General features: G+C 39.8%; 1 protein-coding gene across 1 annotated transcript in view; it reads left to right on the forward strand.

The window, feature by feature from the left end:
- Positions 1-18,434, forward strand: part of LOC127683721 (EGF-like and EMI domain-containing protein 1) — a 625,358-nt gene that overhangs the window by 80,018 nt on the left and 526,906 nt on the right. The gene's annotated exons all lie outside the window — the stretch shown is intronic.

Raw genomic sequence — 18,434 nt, forward strand, 5'->3', positions numbered from 1 at the left:
AGTGGAGGTCTTGAGCTCCAGGCTGTATCTTAACTATTTTGCTGAATGTTTTCATCAGTAACAAAAAAAATCACCCACGAATCCCTGGTAACAATTTATTTGACTTTAAATACTAAATTGGTATTAAATTGGTATTAAATTTTTACTAAAGGTTTCTTAGTCCAATAACTGTGGTGGGGAGTTACAGATATTATTGGTTCGCTAAGATTTTTAAAAACATAATTAGTTATTAATTTATAAATGCATTGTTTTGTGGAGCAAATCATGCAAGATATCAGGTCCCAGAGGACAAAGGTAATAAAAGAGGCATATGGTAATGATAATGGCCCAATTATACCTGGGTTAATTTATTCTTTATCATTTACACCAGTGCTTGAATATTTTGATGATTCCAACTTCTAAACAATTCCCATGCCAAAGTAATTAATGTGCTATCTGAAATGTAGGTAGTCAGGTATTTCTTTTTTATAGTTTTGGCTTGGTTGATAATTTTAAATATAGGAAGAAAGACTGTCTTTTGCACAAGGTTCTCTATACACCATGAAGTCTCCAGAAACCCAGAATGACATCCACATACACAATATTTGCCAGGAATCCCTGCTGGGCTCGACAGTGCTGCTGTCTGGGCTTGCTTACTCTAGACTCTGGTTCTTCCCCTGTGATAGGGATCTTGTTGAATGTAAACAGGAATTGACAACGTAAGGGCTTGTTCCCAAAGAATAGATTAGACTTCCCCTGCATGGGACTGAATTTCGCCTACACAATTGTGGAACCCTTAACTATATAGACTAAGGTGCTTTTAATGGATAGCATTTGAAGACTTTCTAGGAAATCAAGCAGTTGAGAAGCAAGGGGAGAACATAATTAAAAGGAAATTATATTATAGCCTGGTGAGGAAGCCTTTAATGTAAAACTCCTTTAGGGGCCAGAGATCATATGTGTGATGTCTGCATGTCTGCCCCCACGTCTGTATGTGTGTGTGTGTGTGTGTTTGTATCACAGTAAAATATCTTTAACATTACATTTGAAATTATATATAAAATAACTTGATTTAAAACATTAACAAATCCCAAGTATTACAAAATCTCAGTCTGCAGTATGGCAAACTGAAACTATACAGAGCTGCTCCTGCCTACAGATGGCTGTGACAGGCACCCTATTCATATTTGTTTCTATTCACATTGGTGTGAAAGTGTGTACACGTGAGAGCATGTCAGTACAGGTTTTTGCTAAAGAGCCTTATAATGTTTTCTGTGTATTCTCCTTCTTCCTATCTACCATGTTGTCCCTCCATTGCCACAGCTTTGAAAGCTTTTGTGTCGTCCTCTGAGCTTGCTGAATTGTATACGCTCAGCTGTTTATTACGTCAGTGTGCCGTGTTTTTTCCCCCGAACTATTGAGTGAAAAGCATTTGTTCCAAATTTTTGTTATAGTTTTTGGCACAATAATTAGGCTTGTGATAATATCGTACTTTACATTTTATGAAGATTGTCTCAGCTATGGAGTTGTTGGGGTCAGTGACTATATGCAGTTTAAATGTTGTATAACTAAGGATTGTGTGTGTGTGTGTGTGTATGATATAATGACTGTGTGTGGTTGTGGATTAAAATTGAAGTAAATCTTGTTATTTACTTATTTTTTGATATTTACTAATGAGAGAATCCTCACATATTCATTCAGAACCAAGGATGCCATGCATATATCAGATCATCAGGCTCACTGTACAGAGTTTGCAGCCTGTATGAATGTTGGTTTTATCATTAAGTATGCTAAGAGAGACTCTAAAAATAAGCCACGATGAAGACTGCAGTCCTGTTCAGAGTGGGAATGTCCTAATAAGAGAGAACCACGCTTGAAGTTAGTAATGATTCTAAAATTGCTGATCTACTTAACTCATTTGAAAAAAAAACCTGCCTCTAATAACGCAAATGAAGAAAATGAATTTGGACAATTAGGAAATAATGAAGAGCTTTCTAAAATAACTATTGATTAAAGAAATCAAAAGAAATACTTTGAAGATTTGAACACATGCAAATCGAGCGAGAGGGCTGGCGGTAAAGTCTTCTCTTCTGAAATGTTACAGCTTCAGAGAGAACAGGGAGTTCCATGGACTGATGAATTTCACACACAGGTCACACCTCATTTCCATGTCACTCCCCGACCTTCATTTTTCATTCTGCACATAAGTCAACTAAAAGTATAATGTGGCCATTCAGAGGCTTCAAGTTACCTTATTTTCTGTGCGTGTGTTTGTTCATCCACTCTGTAGGTCAGTCAGTCAAGCTTCTATTGAGTCTCCCTGTTAGTAAATATGTAGAAGGCTGTGTACTAGATGCGTTAGATGGGGAAACACAGTTTAATCTTAGTCTGGTGGGAAACAGAGACCAGAAAGCCAAGAGCTATTATGCAATGCACCATGGCTGTGATGGAGGATGATGCTGTTCTAAAAGGAAGAGGAGGATCTTTCTTCTGTCATACCAGGAGAGAAGATGTTTCTCAAAAATGCTTGTAAGTATGCAATACAGCCAGTTATTAAAGATAAACAAAATAAGCATATGAAATTGGGTTGAGATACTAGTATATTTTCCACAGACCCTGGAACATCACCATAGATCAAGGAGCAACAGCAATTGTCTTGGATATAGAAAGTGGCTACAATAAGTGACCAAAATCATGCCATCTGTTCTGGGTCTGAGGCAGAATTTCTTTGCCTGTTTTGATACAGCCAAACCTGGTGTTTGAAGACTTTATATGCTGGGAGGGGGGCTAACTGATAGAATTCTTCATAATTCTGTTAAGTTCACTTTTCTGAATAAAACAGTCCTAAAGTTGAAGTTTTCTCTCTCTCTCTCTCTCTCTCTCTCTCCCCTCTCATTTGTGTGTGAGTGAGCGTGTGTGTGTGTGTGTGTGTGTGTGTGTGTGTGTTAGTGAACATATGTGCACATATGCAAATGAAGTCTATAAGATGGCATCTGGACAGCTTTATTTGTTTTTCTCCCATTATTCCTTATTTCTTTAAGGCAGGATCTCTCCCTGAACTTGGACTTGGTGCATCCATTTTCTCAGCTAGCTGGAAGCCAGCAAGCCCCAGCATTCCCCCTGTCTCTACATCTTTCAGAGCTGTATCTATAGCTTGTAAAGCCTGGATTATTCCTCAGCTACTGTGATCCGAAGTCTGGGAATCCTGACAGTTCAGTAAGCACTGGTAACTGCAGAGCCATCTTTCCAGGCCAAGTTGGGGTATCTTGAACATGCAGCACTACTAGTTGGCTCTCCATTGTCTGTACTTATGAAAGAATGCCCAAATGTCCTTACCACCTCAAAATATGGTGCTTCGATACAGGAAAATGAAGAAATTTTTAGAGTGATATCTGGGAAGGTTTCAGGCATTTTGAGTCTGAGGCTAGGCCTCACTCTTGGCTATGTTGTGTTAGAGAAGTTATATTTCTAGTCCCAGCATTATCATTTTTAAAGAGACAAATAAAAACTTCAGCTTGCCTGGGTTCCAACAATGTTCTAGACTAATTCCAGAATTTCGTACCCATCAAATTACCAGTGATCTAAAGGCTATGGAATGAATGTTATATTCTTACCTCACTCTATATACTACGGAGCCATAGAGACTGGTCTACAAGCAAGCAGCAAGGATGTAGGACATGTAAGATCCATATATACTGCATTCTGGTCCAAGAGCTTGAACTGAAAGCTGGGATGTCATTCTGACAGTTTTGGTGTGGCTGCATGGTGTGCATGGGTTGTTACTTGTGAGAGGCCTTAAGGAGTAACAGGTGTGGTTTAGAAGCTGAATGCATCATCCACCTGTACCTCTTGCTTGCTGTGCTCCGAGGATCTTAGAGGGGAAAGGCTCCAGTTGTTTTGCTCCCTGCTCTGGGGAACCTGCTTAAGTTTTGGAGACTGAGTCACAGGGATAGAAGTCCTAGTCAAGGAACTGCATTGACTGTCTGTGTTTAATACTGGAAGATAGAAGGTTGGGGCAAAGTGTTTTCTTGTGTTGAAGTTTTCCTAAGGGAAAACTTATGTATTTGAGCAATGCTGTAGGTTAAATTGTCTTCCCTACTGCCACATTTCTTATATTGAAGTTTTGAATAATGTATCTTATTTTGCTATAGGCGTGCTATAGCTATAATTAAGTGAGGTTGTATTACAGCTAGTAGCAAAATTCCAAATAGAGAGGCATGGACACAGGAAGGCCATCAAAAGAAAATGAAGACATCAAAATAATGCTTGTATATGACAATAAATACCAAACATTTCCTACAAATGTCTGGAAGCAAGGTGAAAGGCAGCAGAGAGACTTGTATCTTCATAGTCCTTGGGAGACAACATGGTGTCTTCCAGTTCTAGCCTCAGAGCTCAACTCAATAACATGGTACATGCATGATAAGTCTTCAGTCAATCCTCACTTGTCTATGCATGGCACTATTTTACAGAATAAACCACGGAGGGAGAGATGTGTTTGTGTTTTTAAGGAACTCAGCTTTTGACCTCTTGTTGCAACACATTTAGCAAAGCAGCATGGGGACTGGGTAGAGGTCCCCTTCATCTTCTGCTCCATCTCTGCAGCTGTCCTGGTGTAACACTGAAAATGGGGAAAGTGGCAGGGGGTTAGGGAAAAAACAAATCATGCGAAGGGAAGTGGGTGGCTTATTTTAATTGAATTATAAGATCAGTCTGGGAAGGTAATTTGGAAAAGAATGGGAAAATCATTAATTGAAAACACTTAAAAATACCACAATTAAATGAGCATGACAGGCAGATGTTATGGAATGTCATCAAACATCGGTTCTGTCATGGAGATAAACTGATAGACACTTTGCACTAGATACATGCTGGTGGTTATGTTATTTGTCACATAAAGAGGCCTTGTTAGGGCCCTAAGCTCTCAGCAAGGGATAAGCTAATCTGCATTAAAGTGACCACATTCTTTATCCCTACGCATAGGCTAGAGGCAACATTGGGGTGGGGTGGGGAATCTGTGAACAAAGAATTGGGTAAATTGTCTATGAAGATGATAAACTAAGATTTGGTGTCCTTCCTTGTGCCCAGCAAAAGAGTACCCTGTTGTTTGGAATCCATGCTTGGGATGTTTATCTGGTTGTTTATTTGGAATTCACAGCTTTGGAAGAACATTGTTTATGCACCCTTTTGAGCATGCTTTCTCCAGCCATGGTAGCAACCACAAGTCACAGTTGAAGGAGAGAGACTGCATGGCAATCCCTTTATATTTTGAAACACCACAGTCTCAGAGGAGAATGCACAGCACCCCTCCCCCCACCCCCTTCCCCCCACCCCGGGCTATTGGATTCCACAGGGTGTAATTGATGATAAAGTAGAACATGGTGAATGCTGATAATGATGAGTAGGGTAACCTGGAAGACATGCTTTTCATGAGCTTGGAGCTGTGCTATGCACTGTATATGTGTGTGGGTGTTGGAAAATGCACCGAGCCCCATGCCATTAACATTCTTATTTTAACAATAACACATGTTTTTTTGTTGCTGAAAGCCAGATATCAGCAATTGGAGAAATTATTATAAAGAGAGGTTTCTTTGGACTCAGACTCTGGTTCAAGAGTGAGGGCCCAGGTCTGGTGATGACCACCTTACTTGCAGAGAACTCAGAGAATCATGTGTAGAAACAGAGTGTGAGAGACGTAACCTCTGAACTAGCCAATCCATCAGCCCAACAAGTCTTAATTTATTAGACATATGGATGTGTCCATCCACTCACCACACAACATCTGGAGTCACATTTTTAAAGATCCAAGTGGGTCCATCTCTTAATATCTCATAATGAGGATTAGCTTTCGACATGACTTCAGGGAGAGACAAACCTGTATAGTTTGCATATGAAGTGTCCCCTTGAAGAACTCACACATTGAAAGCATGGTTCCAAGCTGGTGGTGCTTTGAGAATGGGTTCACAACTAGATGAAGGTCAAATACCCCAACCTCTTCGCTGTGTTTAATCCTGGAACTATACTGGGATACTGGGAAACCAAAGTATGAGGTGAATTACTGTGTCCACCTGAGTTTTGCTCACTGTTCAGACATATGCTGACCTGTGTTATAGAAAAGTATACATTGTTCCTATGGAAACAGGAAAACAAATGACTATAATGTAATGATTGGTCTTCTCCAAAACAGATTTAAATTCATACAGGAAGCAGGTCATGGAGGGAGATGAAGCAAGAGAAAGTGAATGTCTCGCCCCAATCCATATTGTTGCCAGTCCGGACAGGACAGAGCTTAGCTTTAGGATATGCAATGCCACAGGAGATGGGGAAGTTTGTATGAAAATATGTCTTTGTAAGATACAGCAATATGATGAAAGAACATGACATTACAAAGTGAAAGAAAATGTCACACTGTGACAGTAGCCTAGCCTTACAGAATCATTTTTCTCTCTATTGCTGCTTGCAATAAACTTGTGTAGTTTTGCTTTGTATTACATTAAATCAAGCTCACTTTAGTGAATTAGGTACAAAGTAAGATGGAAATGTCCCATTTCATTTATTAACTAGAACTTAAATACCATATTTTATTGTTTTATATTGCAGAATATTTTTGTTATTTACAATTTCATACACACATACAAAGTAACTTGATTGTATCTACCTCTCATATATTTATTTAGCATTCATTCATTCATTCATTCAATGTAAGTGTGCACTGTGTGCATGCCTAGTGCCTAAGGAGGCCAGAAGATGTCATCGGATTTCCTGGCACTGAAGTTGTAGATGGCTGTGACCTGCATGTGGGTCCTGGGAACTGAATCCATATCCCTTGCAAAAGTAGCTAGTGCTCTAACTGCCAATCCATCTTTCCAGTTGCTCTCATATTTTCTTTTTTTTTCTTTTTTAAATTTTTTTATTCGATATATTTTTAAATTACATTTCAAATAATTTCCCTTTCCTGGCTCCCCATGCCCCAAAAGTCCCATAAGTCCTCTTCCTTCCCCCTGTTCCCCCATCTACCTCTTCCCACTTCCCTGTTCTAGTATTGCCGTACACTGCTGCAATGAGCCTTTCCAGAACCAGGGGACACTCCTCCGTTCTTCTTGGACATCATTTGATATGTGGATTATGTCTTGGGTATTCCAAGTTTCTAGGCTAATATCCACTTATCAGTGAGTACATACCATGATTGATCTTTTGAGACTGGGTTACCTTTTCTAAGAACACACCAGCGTGATTTGAAAGGAGAACTTTGTTAAAACAAAGAGAACATGTTTCATTGCAGAAGTGAACATTTTGCATTCACTGCTCTTTGGAATCATGTATCTGAATTTTAAGCATGTGAGTGTGCATATATGTACATGGTAGGGGGAGGCTTTATTCAAGTTCATGTGTTTCTGAGAAAAATGCATGAGATGTACAATAACATCACTTACTTTGGCTAGGCAGTTCATACCTAGCTCTTTTTAAAATTATAATTTCTTGTTATATCAGGAAAAGCTGGTCATGCTCTTCTGTGGAATTAGGTGTCCAGTCTTATATATTAGAAATGTGGCTGCCCAGTGTTAGACAGTGGTGTATTCAGTTATTAAAACCACTGCATGATTAGGAAATTTCATGTTGGGTAAAGAAGAAAGGTTTCCAATTTTTTGTGCCTTCTGTTGTTTCTGGCATTTTTGAGGACAAGGGTAGAAGGCAAGAGGCTGAACATAGTGACCTTCCTCAGGTAGGAGAGTCTCACAAACCAGCTAACTTGAGTTTGATTTAATGGTGGATTTCCTGAGATGTTCAGAGTAGAAGATAGAGAGAAGCCTAAAGAAGACAGCCGGAAGTTAGGTCTGAATGGGATAAAGGGAGGAGTATAGTGATGTGAAGAAAACTTAGACATCCACAGAGTGTAAATGTGTGCAGTGTGTCAAGGCTAAGATCTTTTTGATAACAAGAACAGTTGTTGTAGGTATCATCTTCTCTATTTATACAGTGATTTAAGTACTCTAGGCAGAGGTTAAACACATATGCTGCTCAATGCACAGGGTATAATTGATCATCATTATATTTAAAAATATGAATAGAATGGTCTCCTTACCATACTCTGTTTCTCAGTGTCTGCTGTCTGCATCACCTCTTCTGCTGTATTTTAAGAAACATGAGATGGAATGGAGCTCCTGTGTTTAACCGTGGCTGGGAAGATGTAAGTTATGTGGCTCCATAGTATGTTCTCCTTTGTTGAACTTTTCAGAGCCCCCAGTACACTGGTGTCCTCTGTTACTTTCATGGTAGAGCATGGAGACTCTTATACATTCAAAAGGATCATATATGCGTATATATGCATATGCATATACGCACGTAACAACAATTAATGACAAATAGGCCATGCTTTCAAAAAGGATGGGGATCTATGGGACTCTTTGGAGGGAAGAGAGGAAACGGAGGAATGAGGGAAGAATGTAATTATATTACAATCTAAAAGTAAAGGGTAATGAGGTGAAAAATGTAGATACAACATATTTTTTATGAAACTATTTTGAAGCATTATTTTGTGTAGAACCTTCTTGCTTTAAAGAAATAATAAACACACATGTGAAGAGAGAGGGAGATGTAGGAGTGGGAGAGAGTGCTACTTTTACAATCTGTTCAACTACTAATGAAATATTTATGCAGTAGTGAAAAAAAAACATGCAAGGTGCTTTCCCATATGTTACCTCATTCAAGCTCCCTCCCACTCTATGGGAGAGTTTATATTATTACCAAATTAGGGACAAGGTAACAGTGACACAGGAAGCCTAACTGAATTGCCGGGGTCACATTTGTTAGCAGCAAAGCCAATGTGTCCAACCCGGTTTTTAACTCTCAAGTTGTAGGTTACTATCCCATAGCTAAATGGCCATGAGCCAGGCTTGCCCTACAGTGGGTCCTGTAGGTCCTGTGGGTGCTTTGTTTGTTTGTTTGTTTCAGTTTTTATGTTCATGTTGTTTTCTTTTTCTTTTATTTATTTAATTTATCTTTTATTAGATGCTTTCTTATTTTGACCCCACATTTCTTCTTATTAGATAAGTTCTTTATTTACAATTCAAATGTTGTCCCCTTTCCTGGTTCCCCCTTACCCTAAAATCCCTTATCCTATCCCAGTTTCCCCTGCTCACAATCCACCCACTTCTGCTTCCCTGTCCTGGCATTCCCCTATACTGAGGCATTTAGCCTTCTCAGGTCCAAGAGCCTCTCTTCCCTTTGATGTCCAACAAGGCTACCCTCTGCTGCATATGCATCTGGAGTCATGGGTCTCTCCATGTGTACTCTTTGGTTCATTTGTGGTTTAGTCCCTGGAAGCTCTGGGGGTACTGGGTGGTTCATACTGTTGTTCCTCCTATGGTGCTACAAACCTCTACAGATCCTTGGGTCCTTTCTCTAATTTCTCTATTTGGGACCCTGTACTGAGATTTCACCTCATACCAGTCAGAACGGCTAAGATCAAAAACTCAGGAGATAGCAGGTGCTGGAGACGATGTGGAGAAAGAGGAACACTCCTCCACTGCTGGTGGGATTGCAAGCTGGTACAACCACTCTGGAAATCAGTTTGGTAGTTCCTCAGAAAACTGGGCATGATACTACAGGAGGACCCTGTTTTACCACTCCTGGGCATATATCCAGAGGATTCCCCAGCATGTAATAAGGACACATAATCTACTATGTTCATAGCAGCCCTATTTATGATAGCCAGAAAGCTGGAAAGAACCCAGATGTCCCTCAACAGAGGAATGGATACAGAAAATGTGGTATATTTACACAATGGAATACTACTCAGCTATTAAAAACAATGAACTTATAAAATTCTTAAGCAAATGGATGGAATTAGAAAATATCGTCCTTAAGGTGCTTCTCAGCTATTCGAAGTTCTTCAGGTGAAAATTCTTTGTTTAGCTTTATACCCCATTTTTTAATAGGGTTATTTGGTTCTCTGGTGTTTAACTTTTTGAGTTCTTTGTATATATTGGATATTAGCCTTCTGTCAGATTTAGGATTTGTGAAGATCCTTTCCCAATTTGTTGGTTGCTGTTTTGTCCTTTTGACAGTGTCCTTTGCCTTACAGAAACTTTGAAATTTTATGAGGTCCCATTTGTCAATTCTTGATCTTAGAGCAAAAGCTATTGGTATTCTGTTCAGGAACTTTTCCCCTGTGCCCATGTCCTCAAGCGTCTTCTCCAGTTTCTTTTTCTATTAGTTTCAGTGTATCAGGTTTTATGTGGAGGTCCTTGATCCATTTGGAGTTGAGCTTAGTACAAGGAGACAAGGATGGATCAATTCGCATTCTTCTGCATGCTGACCTCCAATTGAACCAGCACCATTTGTTGAAAAGGCTATCTTTTTTCCACTGGATGTTTTCTGCTCCTTTGTCTAAGATCAAGTGACCATAGGTGTATGGGTTCATTTCTGGGTCTTCAATCCTATTCCATTGATCCACTTGCCTGTCATTGTACCAATACCATGCAGTTTTTAACACTATTGCTCTGTAGTAATGTTTGAGGTCTGAGATACTGATTCCCCCAGAAGTTCTTTTACTGTTGAGAGTAGTTTTACCTATCCTGGGTTTTTTGTTATTTCAGATGAATTTGAGAATTGCGTTTTCTAACTCTATGAAGTTGAGTTGGGATTTTTGGTAGAGATTGTATTGAATCTGTAGACTGCTTTTGGCAAGATGGCTATTTTAACTATATTAATCCTGCAAATCCATGAGCATGGAAGATTTTTCCATTTTCTGAGGTCTTCTTCAATTTCATGTGGTATATTTATACAATGGAATACTACTCAACAATTAAAAACAGTGAATTCATGAAATTCTTAGGCAAATGGTTGGAACTGGAAAAATATCCTAAGTGAGGTAACCCAATCACAAAAGAATACACATGGAATGCAATCCTTGGTAAGTGGATATTAATTAGCCCAGAAGCTCTGAATTCTCAAGACACAATTAGCATATCAAATGATACCCCAGAAGAAGGAAGGAGAGGGCCCTGGTTCTGAAAAGAGTTGATCCAGCATTGTAGGGGAGTAGCAGGACAGAGAAATTGGAGTGGGTGATTGGGAAATGGGTGGAGGGAAGGGGGCTTATGAGACCAATGGGGAGGGGGGAACGGGGAAAGGAAAATGCATTCAGAATGTAAGCAAAGAATATAGAAAATAAAAAAAAAACAAAATATCATCCTGAGTGAGGTAACCCAATCACAAAAGAACAAACATGGTATGTACTTACTGGTAAATGGATATTAGCCCAGAAGTCTAGAATACCCAAGATAGAATTCACAGACCACATGAAGCTCAAAAAAAGGAAGAGCAAAGTGTGGATACTCTGGTCCTTCTTAGAAGGGGGAACAAAATACCCACAGGAGGAGATACAGAGACAAAATGTGGAGCAGAGACTGAGGGAAAGACCATACAGAGGTCTTTATATACAGGAGACTGCCCTCCCTAGGGATCCATCCCATATACAGTTACAAAACCCAAACACTATTATGGAAGCCACCAAGTGCTTGTTGAGAGGAGCCTGATATAGCTGTCACCTGGGAGGCTCTGCTGGTGCATGACAAATTCTGAGGGGGGCACTCTCAGATATTTTCTTTATTTATATTTCAAATGTTATCACCGTTCTTTGTTTCCCCTCTTAAAACCCCATATACCATCCCTCCTCTCCCTACTTACTAACCAACCCACTCCCACTTCCCTGTCCAGAAATTCCCCTACACTGGGACAAGAAGCCTTCACAAGACAAAGGGCCTCCCCTTTCTTTGATGTCCAACAAGGCCATCCTCTGGGAGGAGATACAGAGACAAAGTGTGGAGCAAAGATTGAAAGAAAAGTCATCTAGAGACTGTCCCACCTCAGGATCCATCCCATATACAATTAATTTACTTTTTAAAATATTTATTTATTTTATATATGTGAGTATACTGTCACTGCCTTCAGACACACCAGAGGAGGGTATTGGCTCCCATCGCAGATGGCTGAGAGCCAACATGTTTTTGCGAGGAATTGAACTCAGAACCTCTGTAAGAGCAGTCAGTTCTCTTAACAGCTGAGCCATGCCTCCAGCCCTTATGTTATTTTACTATAGTGTATACTGGAGAGGAGTGTAGTTGAGAGGTTGAGATGTGAGCAAACATGACACACCCAGGCACGACAGACGTAAATATGGATAGATACCACCAGCAAGTTGTACTGGGGACTTGGCAGAAGCAGAAACGATCCCCCAGACAGCCTCTTCACCAAATCTTATCCTAGCATTGGTGACAGCTCATGGAAGATGGAAACTCGGAGCGCACTGCACACTGCATATGCAGAGGACTCAACAGATCAGAGACTGACTTCCACTGGCAGGTCAGTTGTTCTCTGCCTCTTCCAGGTGCCATCTAGGCTAGCCTCTGTCTGCTTCTTGTAGGCAGTTGGGTTGTCCAAAGAATGTTTCTCAGCTACCCAGGTTTATATGTGCTTGAGAGAACAAGGGCCTAGTGTCAGTTTCAGGGACTTCCTGAAACTTTTGACTACATCTGTACTTAGCAAATCTCCTAGTAAGGTGGAATGTTCCATCCCCCTTAGAACATTCTATTATTTCACTCTGCTCCTGAGCATCCTGTATCTTAATGAGCATTTAGCCAAGATTTTCATTCTAGAGAAGGTTTCCTTTGTTATTTTGGATCCTCATTGTGATTTTTATAATTCACATTTTTCTTTTCCTCCAATCAGATTTTTTCCATTGTTTCTCTCATTAAACAGAGTTAAACAAAGAATCCATAGCTGCTTCTTGATTATCTATTAGCACTTTAACAGACATCTGAGAACACATAAATTAATGGCGATGGAGGTCTGGTCTAGTAGTCAGCAAATCGTTGCTGATGCAAGGTCTTGGAGTGCTGAGGGCTACCTCTAAGGGATCTGTGAAGGCTTCTTTTCCTGTATTAATCCCAAGGTTCAAACATGTCTGTCTTTCCACTTAATGGCAAGTACTGGAATTTGGTAATAGTCCCTCTCTTTGCCTAATATGTCAAGTTCTCAACTCCTGACACATAAATCTGCTGCCCCCATCAAATCCTAATAATCTGGTTTTGGACTAGGAAACACGCTGCCTTCCACACCCACTATCACTGCCCCTGCATCCACATGTTCTCAGATAAACTAGCTTTATCATCCACTATTTTAAATAAGTATCTTTTGACCTTCCAAATAGCAATGGCCATAGGTACATGAGCATGTAAGTTGGAGATAAGTACTCCAAATTAAAGATTTAAGAGAAACTAAAAATGTGTGTTAAAGAAATTAACCTTATCGAAGAGTTTTCTGCCCTTTGACTTCTTCTTCTGTGAGGTTTTCTTTAAGGTCTTAAAATGATATACTCAGTAGCTGCCTTTTCCTCACTGGAGAGCTTGGATCACCAGATAAGCTAATGAAGTAACAAGGCAGAGTCTTGGCACACACCCAACTTGTCTTAAAGTTCTTAGTATACCACAGAGACTAACAGTGTGACTAAGGATTTGGGCTTTGGGTGGCTATCAAGAGGTCTTGTTCTAGAACCTCAAGCCAATTCTATGGATATCCAATTCTGTGGATATCAGGAGCAGCATCCTGAGTAATAGATCCCCATCAATGACTTTGAATGGTGGAGCTAGCATGAGCTATCCTACTGGTGAGAGTCTCTTCATGTGATCACAATAGTTCCAAGAGGCTGATTTCTATTACCACCATGGGGAAATGATAATATGAGCTTTAATTCTGGTATTTCTCCAAACTCAAAAGTATCCATGCCTTCCTCTTGTAGTTTTAGTGCAATAGTTTCCTCTGTTCATGGGTCCCTGTAGCAAATGATTAACTTTGAGGATGGTTTTGGGAATCCCCTGATTGTACCTGCAGTTAGTACTAGGGCTGAACATGGCATCCTGTAGATGCTTCAGTTGCTTTGAACTTTCAAAGAAGGAAAGTCTCTTTTCTTGTTCAAGAGTAAAGTGCTTTGGGTGTCTACACTGTTTCCTATGACTGTGTGACACAGGGACAATGAGACGGTGCAGCAATATGTGGGTGGGGATAAAGTAGGTGTCTCCTCATCTCTGCTAAAGAACAATGGCTTCTGGACTCCCTTTATGGGCTGACAGTAATAGCTCAGCACACCCATTTATTGAATCAGATGGCAAACCACAGAAGGCAAGTGTGAAAATAACATTATTATAATCTGTTGGAGCTGACAGTGCTGGAGACTGGGGACTTGGAGGAGCAGGAAAAGAAAGCCCACAAGACCTGGAGTTTTGAGAGCCTGACTGCAGTTTGAGGAAACATTTGTTGAAGTTGTTGGGATGATTTAAAAATGGCTTGAAGACTGAATGCTAAGGAATACTTAACTGAGGGTTTAGTTATGTAACTTAACTAGGGAATATTTTTTCCCCAGTTCAACAGGAAAGATGTTGTATTTTGTTCTGTTGTGAGTTGTGGTGATCTCTGCTTTCATTTATCACAAATAATCTTCTCCAGGATCGTGCATTTTCTATAATGTTGAGATGTTTCTGTTATATTCAACCTTGTTGAAGGGTCAAAGCAATTCTGTGACTTAAGTAAGAATAATTAAGCTAACTGAAGAACATCCGGGTTACTGAAGAGAACAGGATCTTCCCTATGGCCTATGGGCCAATTGCTTTGGTTGGCACATTGCAGTTTAGTGGGGAAGAAGTCAGCAGTCCCTGTCAACATGTTCAATACATTCAGACAGCTGAAGGTTGAAAATAATTTAAAACAGATAAATAAATGCATTTTTCTTCTCCTTATGGCTTAAATAATACAACCTGACAATTATTTATATAATATCCACAGTTACTGTGCACAGTAAAGAGGTATACAATTTGTGTGGAAATTTCACTCTTTTGTACACTGTCATCAGTAGCATAGTCATTGTGATATCCTTGAAGTGGCACTTCAGTTCTAAGCTCCCTAGAAGACTAAAGGGAGGCTATACTAAGCATCTTGGTCCTGATGTGGGTAAAGACTGGGAAAACATGTGGCCATAGCTCTTGACTCATTCTTATATAGAAAGAAGGAAATGTTCATGTATGATGTTACTATGAAAATTTGTACTTACCCAGAGTCAAAGCATTCAGGCAAAGCTCAGCTACCTTAGTTATATTTGTGGTGTTTGGTCATGGGATACAGAAGATCCTGAAGACTTGTCAAATGAAGGCAAGTTCATGGCTAACTTTGAGAATGATGGGGATGATCTAAGGGTTTTGATAGAGGACATCCTGATACAAGATGGCAATGTAAAAGGAGAGAGAAAGACATACAGTCAAAGGAAACAAACAAAAGGATTGCTTCAAACAGAATAAAATGCATAGAAATGCAAATGGAGATGTGTGGTGGGCAGGTCTGAGAAAATATAACTCAGTCTTTTCTGTTTTCATTTAGTGATTTCACTTTTCAACTATGGTCCAATTCAAGGAGAAAACCAATCTTTTTCAGGAGTGTAACTTGAACAGTTTTCTCTCTGTAAAACCATGATTAAAATTTTATATTTGCATTATGATGACAAATGTTCTGTTTTTGACTAAAGAATGTATTTCTATGGTCAATCAACAAAAGAGCTATTGAAATAGCAGGAAAATAAAGGCTGAGAAAATGTGATAGTTTAAACATGAAATTATAGATAGTGGCTTATATAATGTGGTCATTTATGTATTATAGAAGAAGAAAGAAGCTTTTCATTAAGTGGAAAACATAACCCAGGAATAAAGTGCTGAGACCCTGGAATGAGGGCACCTGTACCCAGTGGCTCTGCTTTTCTTTGGAAGATTTTACACATTCATTCCATTATTCTACAAAGTGTTATGAAGCCACTTCACCTTGTCTTACAGAAGTACATTTTTTTTAATAGTCGAGAAATTTTAAGTGGAGTGATCAAGTACCTTCTAAGGCTTTAAGTCACAAATATTTCATTGCCTTTAAAGTATTTTGAATTCTTTGTGAGATGTGTTTCATCTAAGCATCATATTTTTTAGAGAATAAGAATTTCATTAATTGTTCTGTGTTCACAATATTTAAATACAGAAGAATAGTAATGGATTACCTTAGGGCACCTATAGTAGAAAACTTTCCAAGTGTTACATGCTTCCCATCGCTGAGTTCCAATGATAGTACACTGGAAGTCTCTCCCTTCTTTAGAAAGACCCAGTCCCCTAGAGGCTCTGCCAGAGCCTGACCAATACAGATGCAGATGCACACAGCTAAACATCAGAATAAGCATAGGTACCCCAATGGAGAAGTTAGGGCAAGGACTGAAGGAGCAGAAGGGGATTGCAATCTCATTGGAAGAAAACTATCAACCAACCAGACCCTGCAGAGGTCTCAGGGACTAAACCACCAACCAAAGAGTACACATGGTGGTGGTGGTGGTGGTGGGGGCATGGCTCTACCTGGATATGTAGCAGAGGATTGCCTTGTCTGGTATCACTGGAAGGGGAGCCCCCTTAGTCCTGTGGAGGCTCAATGACCAAGTGCAGAGGAATTCTAAGGCACTGAGGCAGGAGTGGGTGGATAGGTGGGGGAGCACCCTCATAGAGGCAGGGGAAGGGGTAGGGGATGAAGGTTTGTGAAGGGGAAACTGGGAAGGGGAATAGCATTTGAAATGTAAATAAATAAAATAACCAATAAAAAAGTAAAAATACTAAAATCCCACAACCCTATAAACAATTAAGAAAGAAAGAAAGAAAGAAAGAAAGAAAGAAAGAAAGAAAGAAAGAAAGAAAGAAAGAGAAAGAAAGACACAGTCTCATTTCCTTACATTGCACAGGGTGTTCTTAGTTAGCACTTTGAGTCTTGGAGGAATTAACCAGGTTAGGCAGAATAGAAACCTCCAGGATATTTTATCATGGGTTCTGGCTCCCACTGTGTCTTTCTTGGTTCTTCTGGCTCCTGCTGTGTCTTCTGTGAAATTCTGTCTTTGGAATTAGCCAGAGATTTGTAGGCAAGATTCAATGTTCTCACTGAGGCTCACTTTTGATACCTTCTCATGAACACTGCAAGTGTACACAGCTATATACCTCGCTGCACAAAAAAATAGAAAAGTGGAAATATGTGCAGTCTAATTTACAAGGCTTACTTAATAGGGGTATGACTTTAATTTAGCTGTTTCTCTTACTTTCCTAGTGAGCAGGGTTTTGTATGGATGTGTTTCTAGCTCTTCCAATTAAACATATTCTCTCCCTTTTGTAGCTGCATGTGTATGTGCTATGTATGAACATATATGTATACATCTCTGCATGTGTGTAGTCATGTGTATGTGACAGTGCATGGGCATGTTTGAGGGGAGGGAAGAAGGTCAGAATGTATTGCCTCCAGTATCTTCCTGACTAACTCTGCCTGAAGTGTTGCATGCATGTCTTGCTGAATTTGGGGCTCACCATTTTGTTGACTCTTAGTAGGCTGACTAGACAGCTTGCTCCAAGGACTGTCTGTCTCTGCTTCCTGTGCTCTGGGATGGCACATGGCTTTTGCATGGGTTCTATCTGATCAGGATGAACTGTCTTCCCAGGGAAGTAGAAAGTTTTTATTCTTTAAAGATATACAACAAGATTATGGCCACTCAGATTTGCATAAAGGAGATTTGTGAAAATAGGGTGTGTAGTATAGGGAAAAAACAATTAAGACCACTTCAAAATCTCAGGTTCTGTGACTGCTGGATGGTGGTTTGGAAGACAGGACAGAGTCTAAGCTCCTTTGTTTCTGCCCCCCAGCAAGGGACCTGAAGCCAATTGAGCTTGAAATGCATGCATTGAATGAGCTGACTTAATGGATTAATCAGGATTTTACTTAGCTGTCCCTGATTATTATACGCCTTTATATGTGAGATGCACACTTATGTTTAAAAGTTAGGTTTATTTTTCTGAGTCGGCATGTCTGGGAACGAGTCATCATCTCTCTGAAAACGTATGTGTAGCTGTGGCTACATGCTCAGTCTTCTCCCACGGACAGCTTGATGTTTATGCCATACCACATAGCTCAATCATTCATGTAATCTTCTGAGAAAACAAACTTTTCACCAAATAAAACATTCTTCCCAGCCCGTCTCTTGCATTGGCATATGTTTTTAAAGATACAAAGCTCTGGGGGTGTTGCTAACAATGAAATATAAATATTTAGCTTCAAATTAAATGTCATCACTAAAATTCAGAGGCAGCTAATCACTGCCTAATCCCACTCCTGTATCCTCCCAGGGATTAAGTCACCAACTCATTCCAAAATGTATTTGGCACTAACAGTCCTCCCAGCTGCATCCTGGCTCCTCTGCGCTTAGGGGGCTCGAAAGCAACTTGGGCATCAAAGCTTTGATTTCAGTCTTTGATCATTCTCTTCAGGTTAGACCTTTTTCTGCCTGCTTGCAATTTCTCAAAGAGAAAGCATTAATAATTTGTCATCGGAAGACTTCCAATTCCGTT

Source organism: Apodemus sylvaticus, chromosome 4 (genome assembly GCF_947179515.1).
Source record: "Apodemus sylvaticus chromosome 4, mApoSyl1.1, whole genome shotgun sequence".
Classification (NCBI taxonomy): Eukaryota; Metazoa; Chordata; class Mammalia; order Rodentia; family Muridae; genus Apodemus; species Apodemus sylvaticus.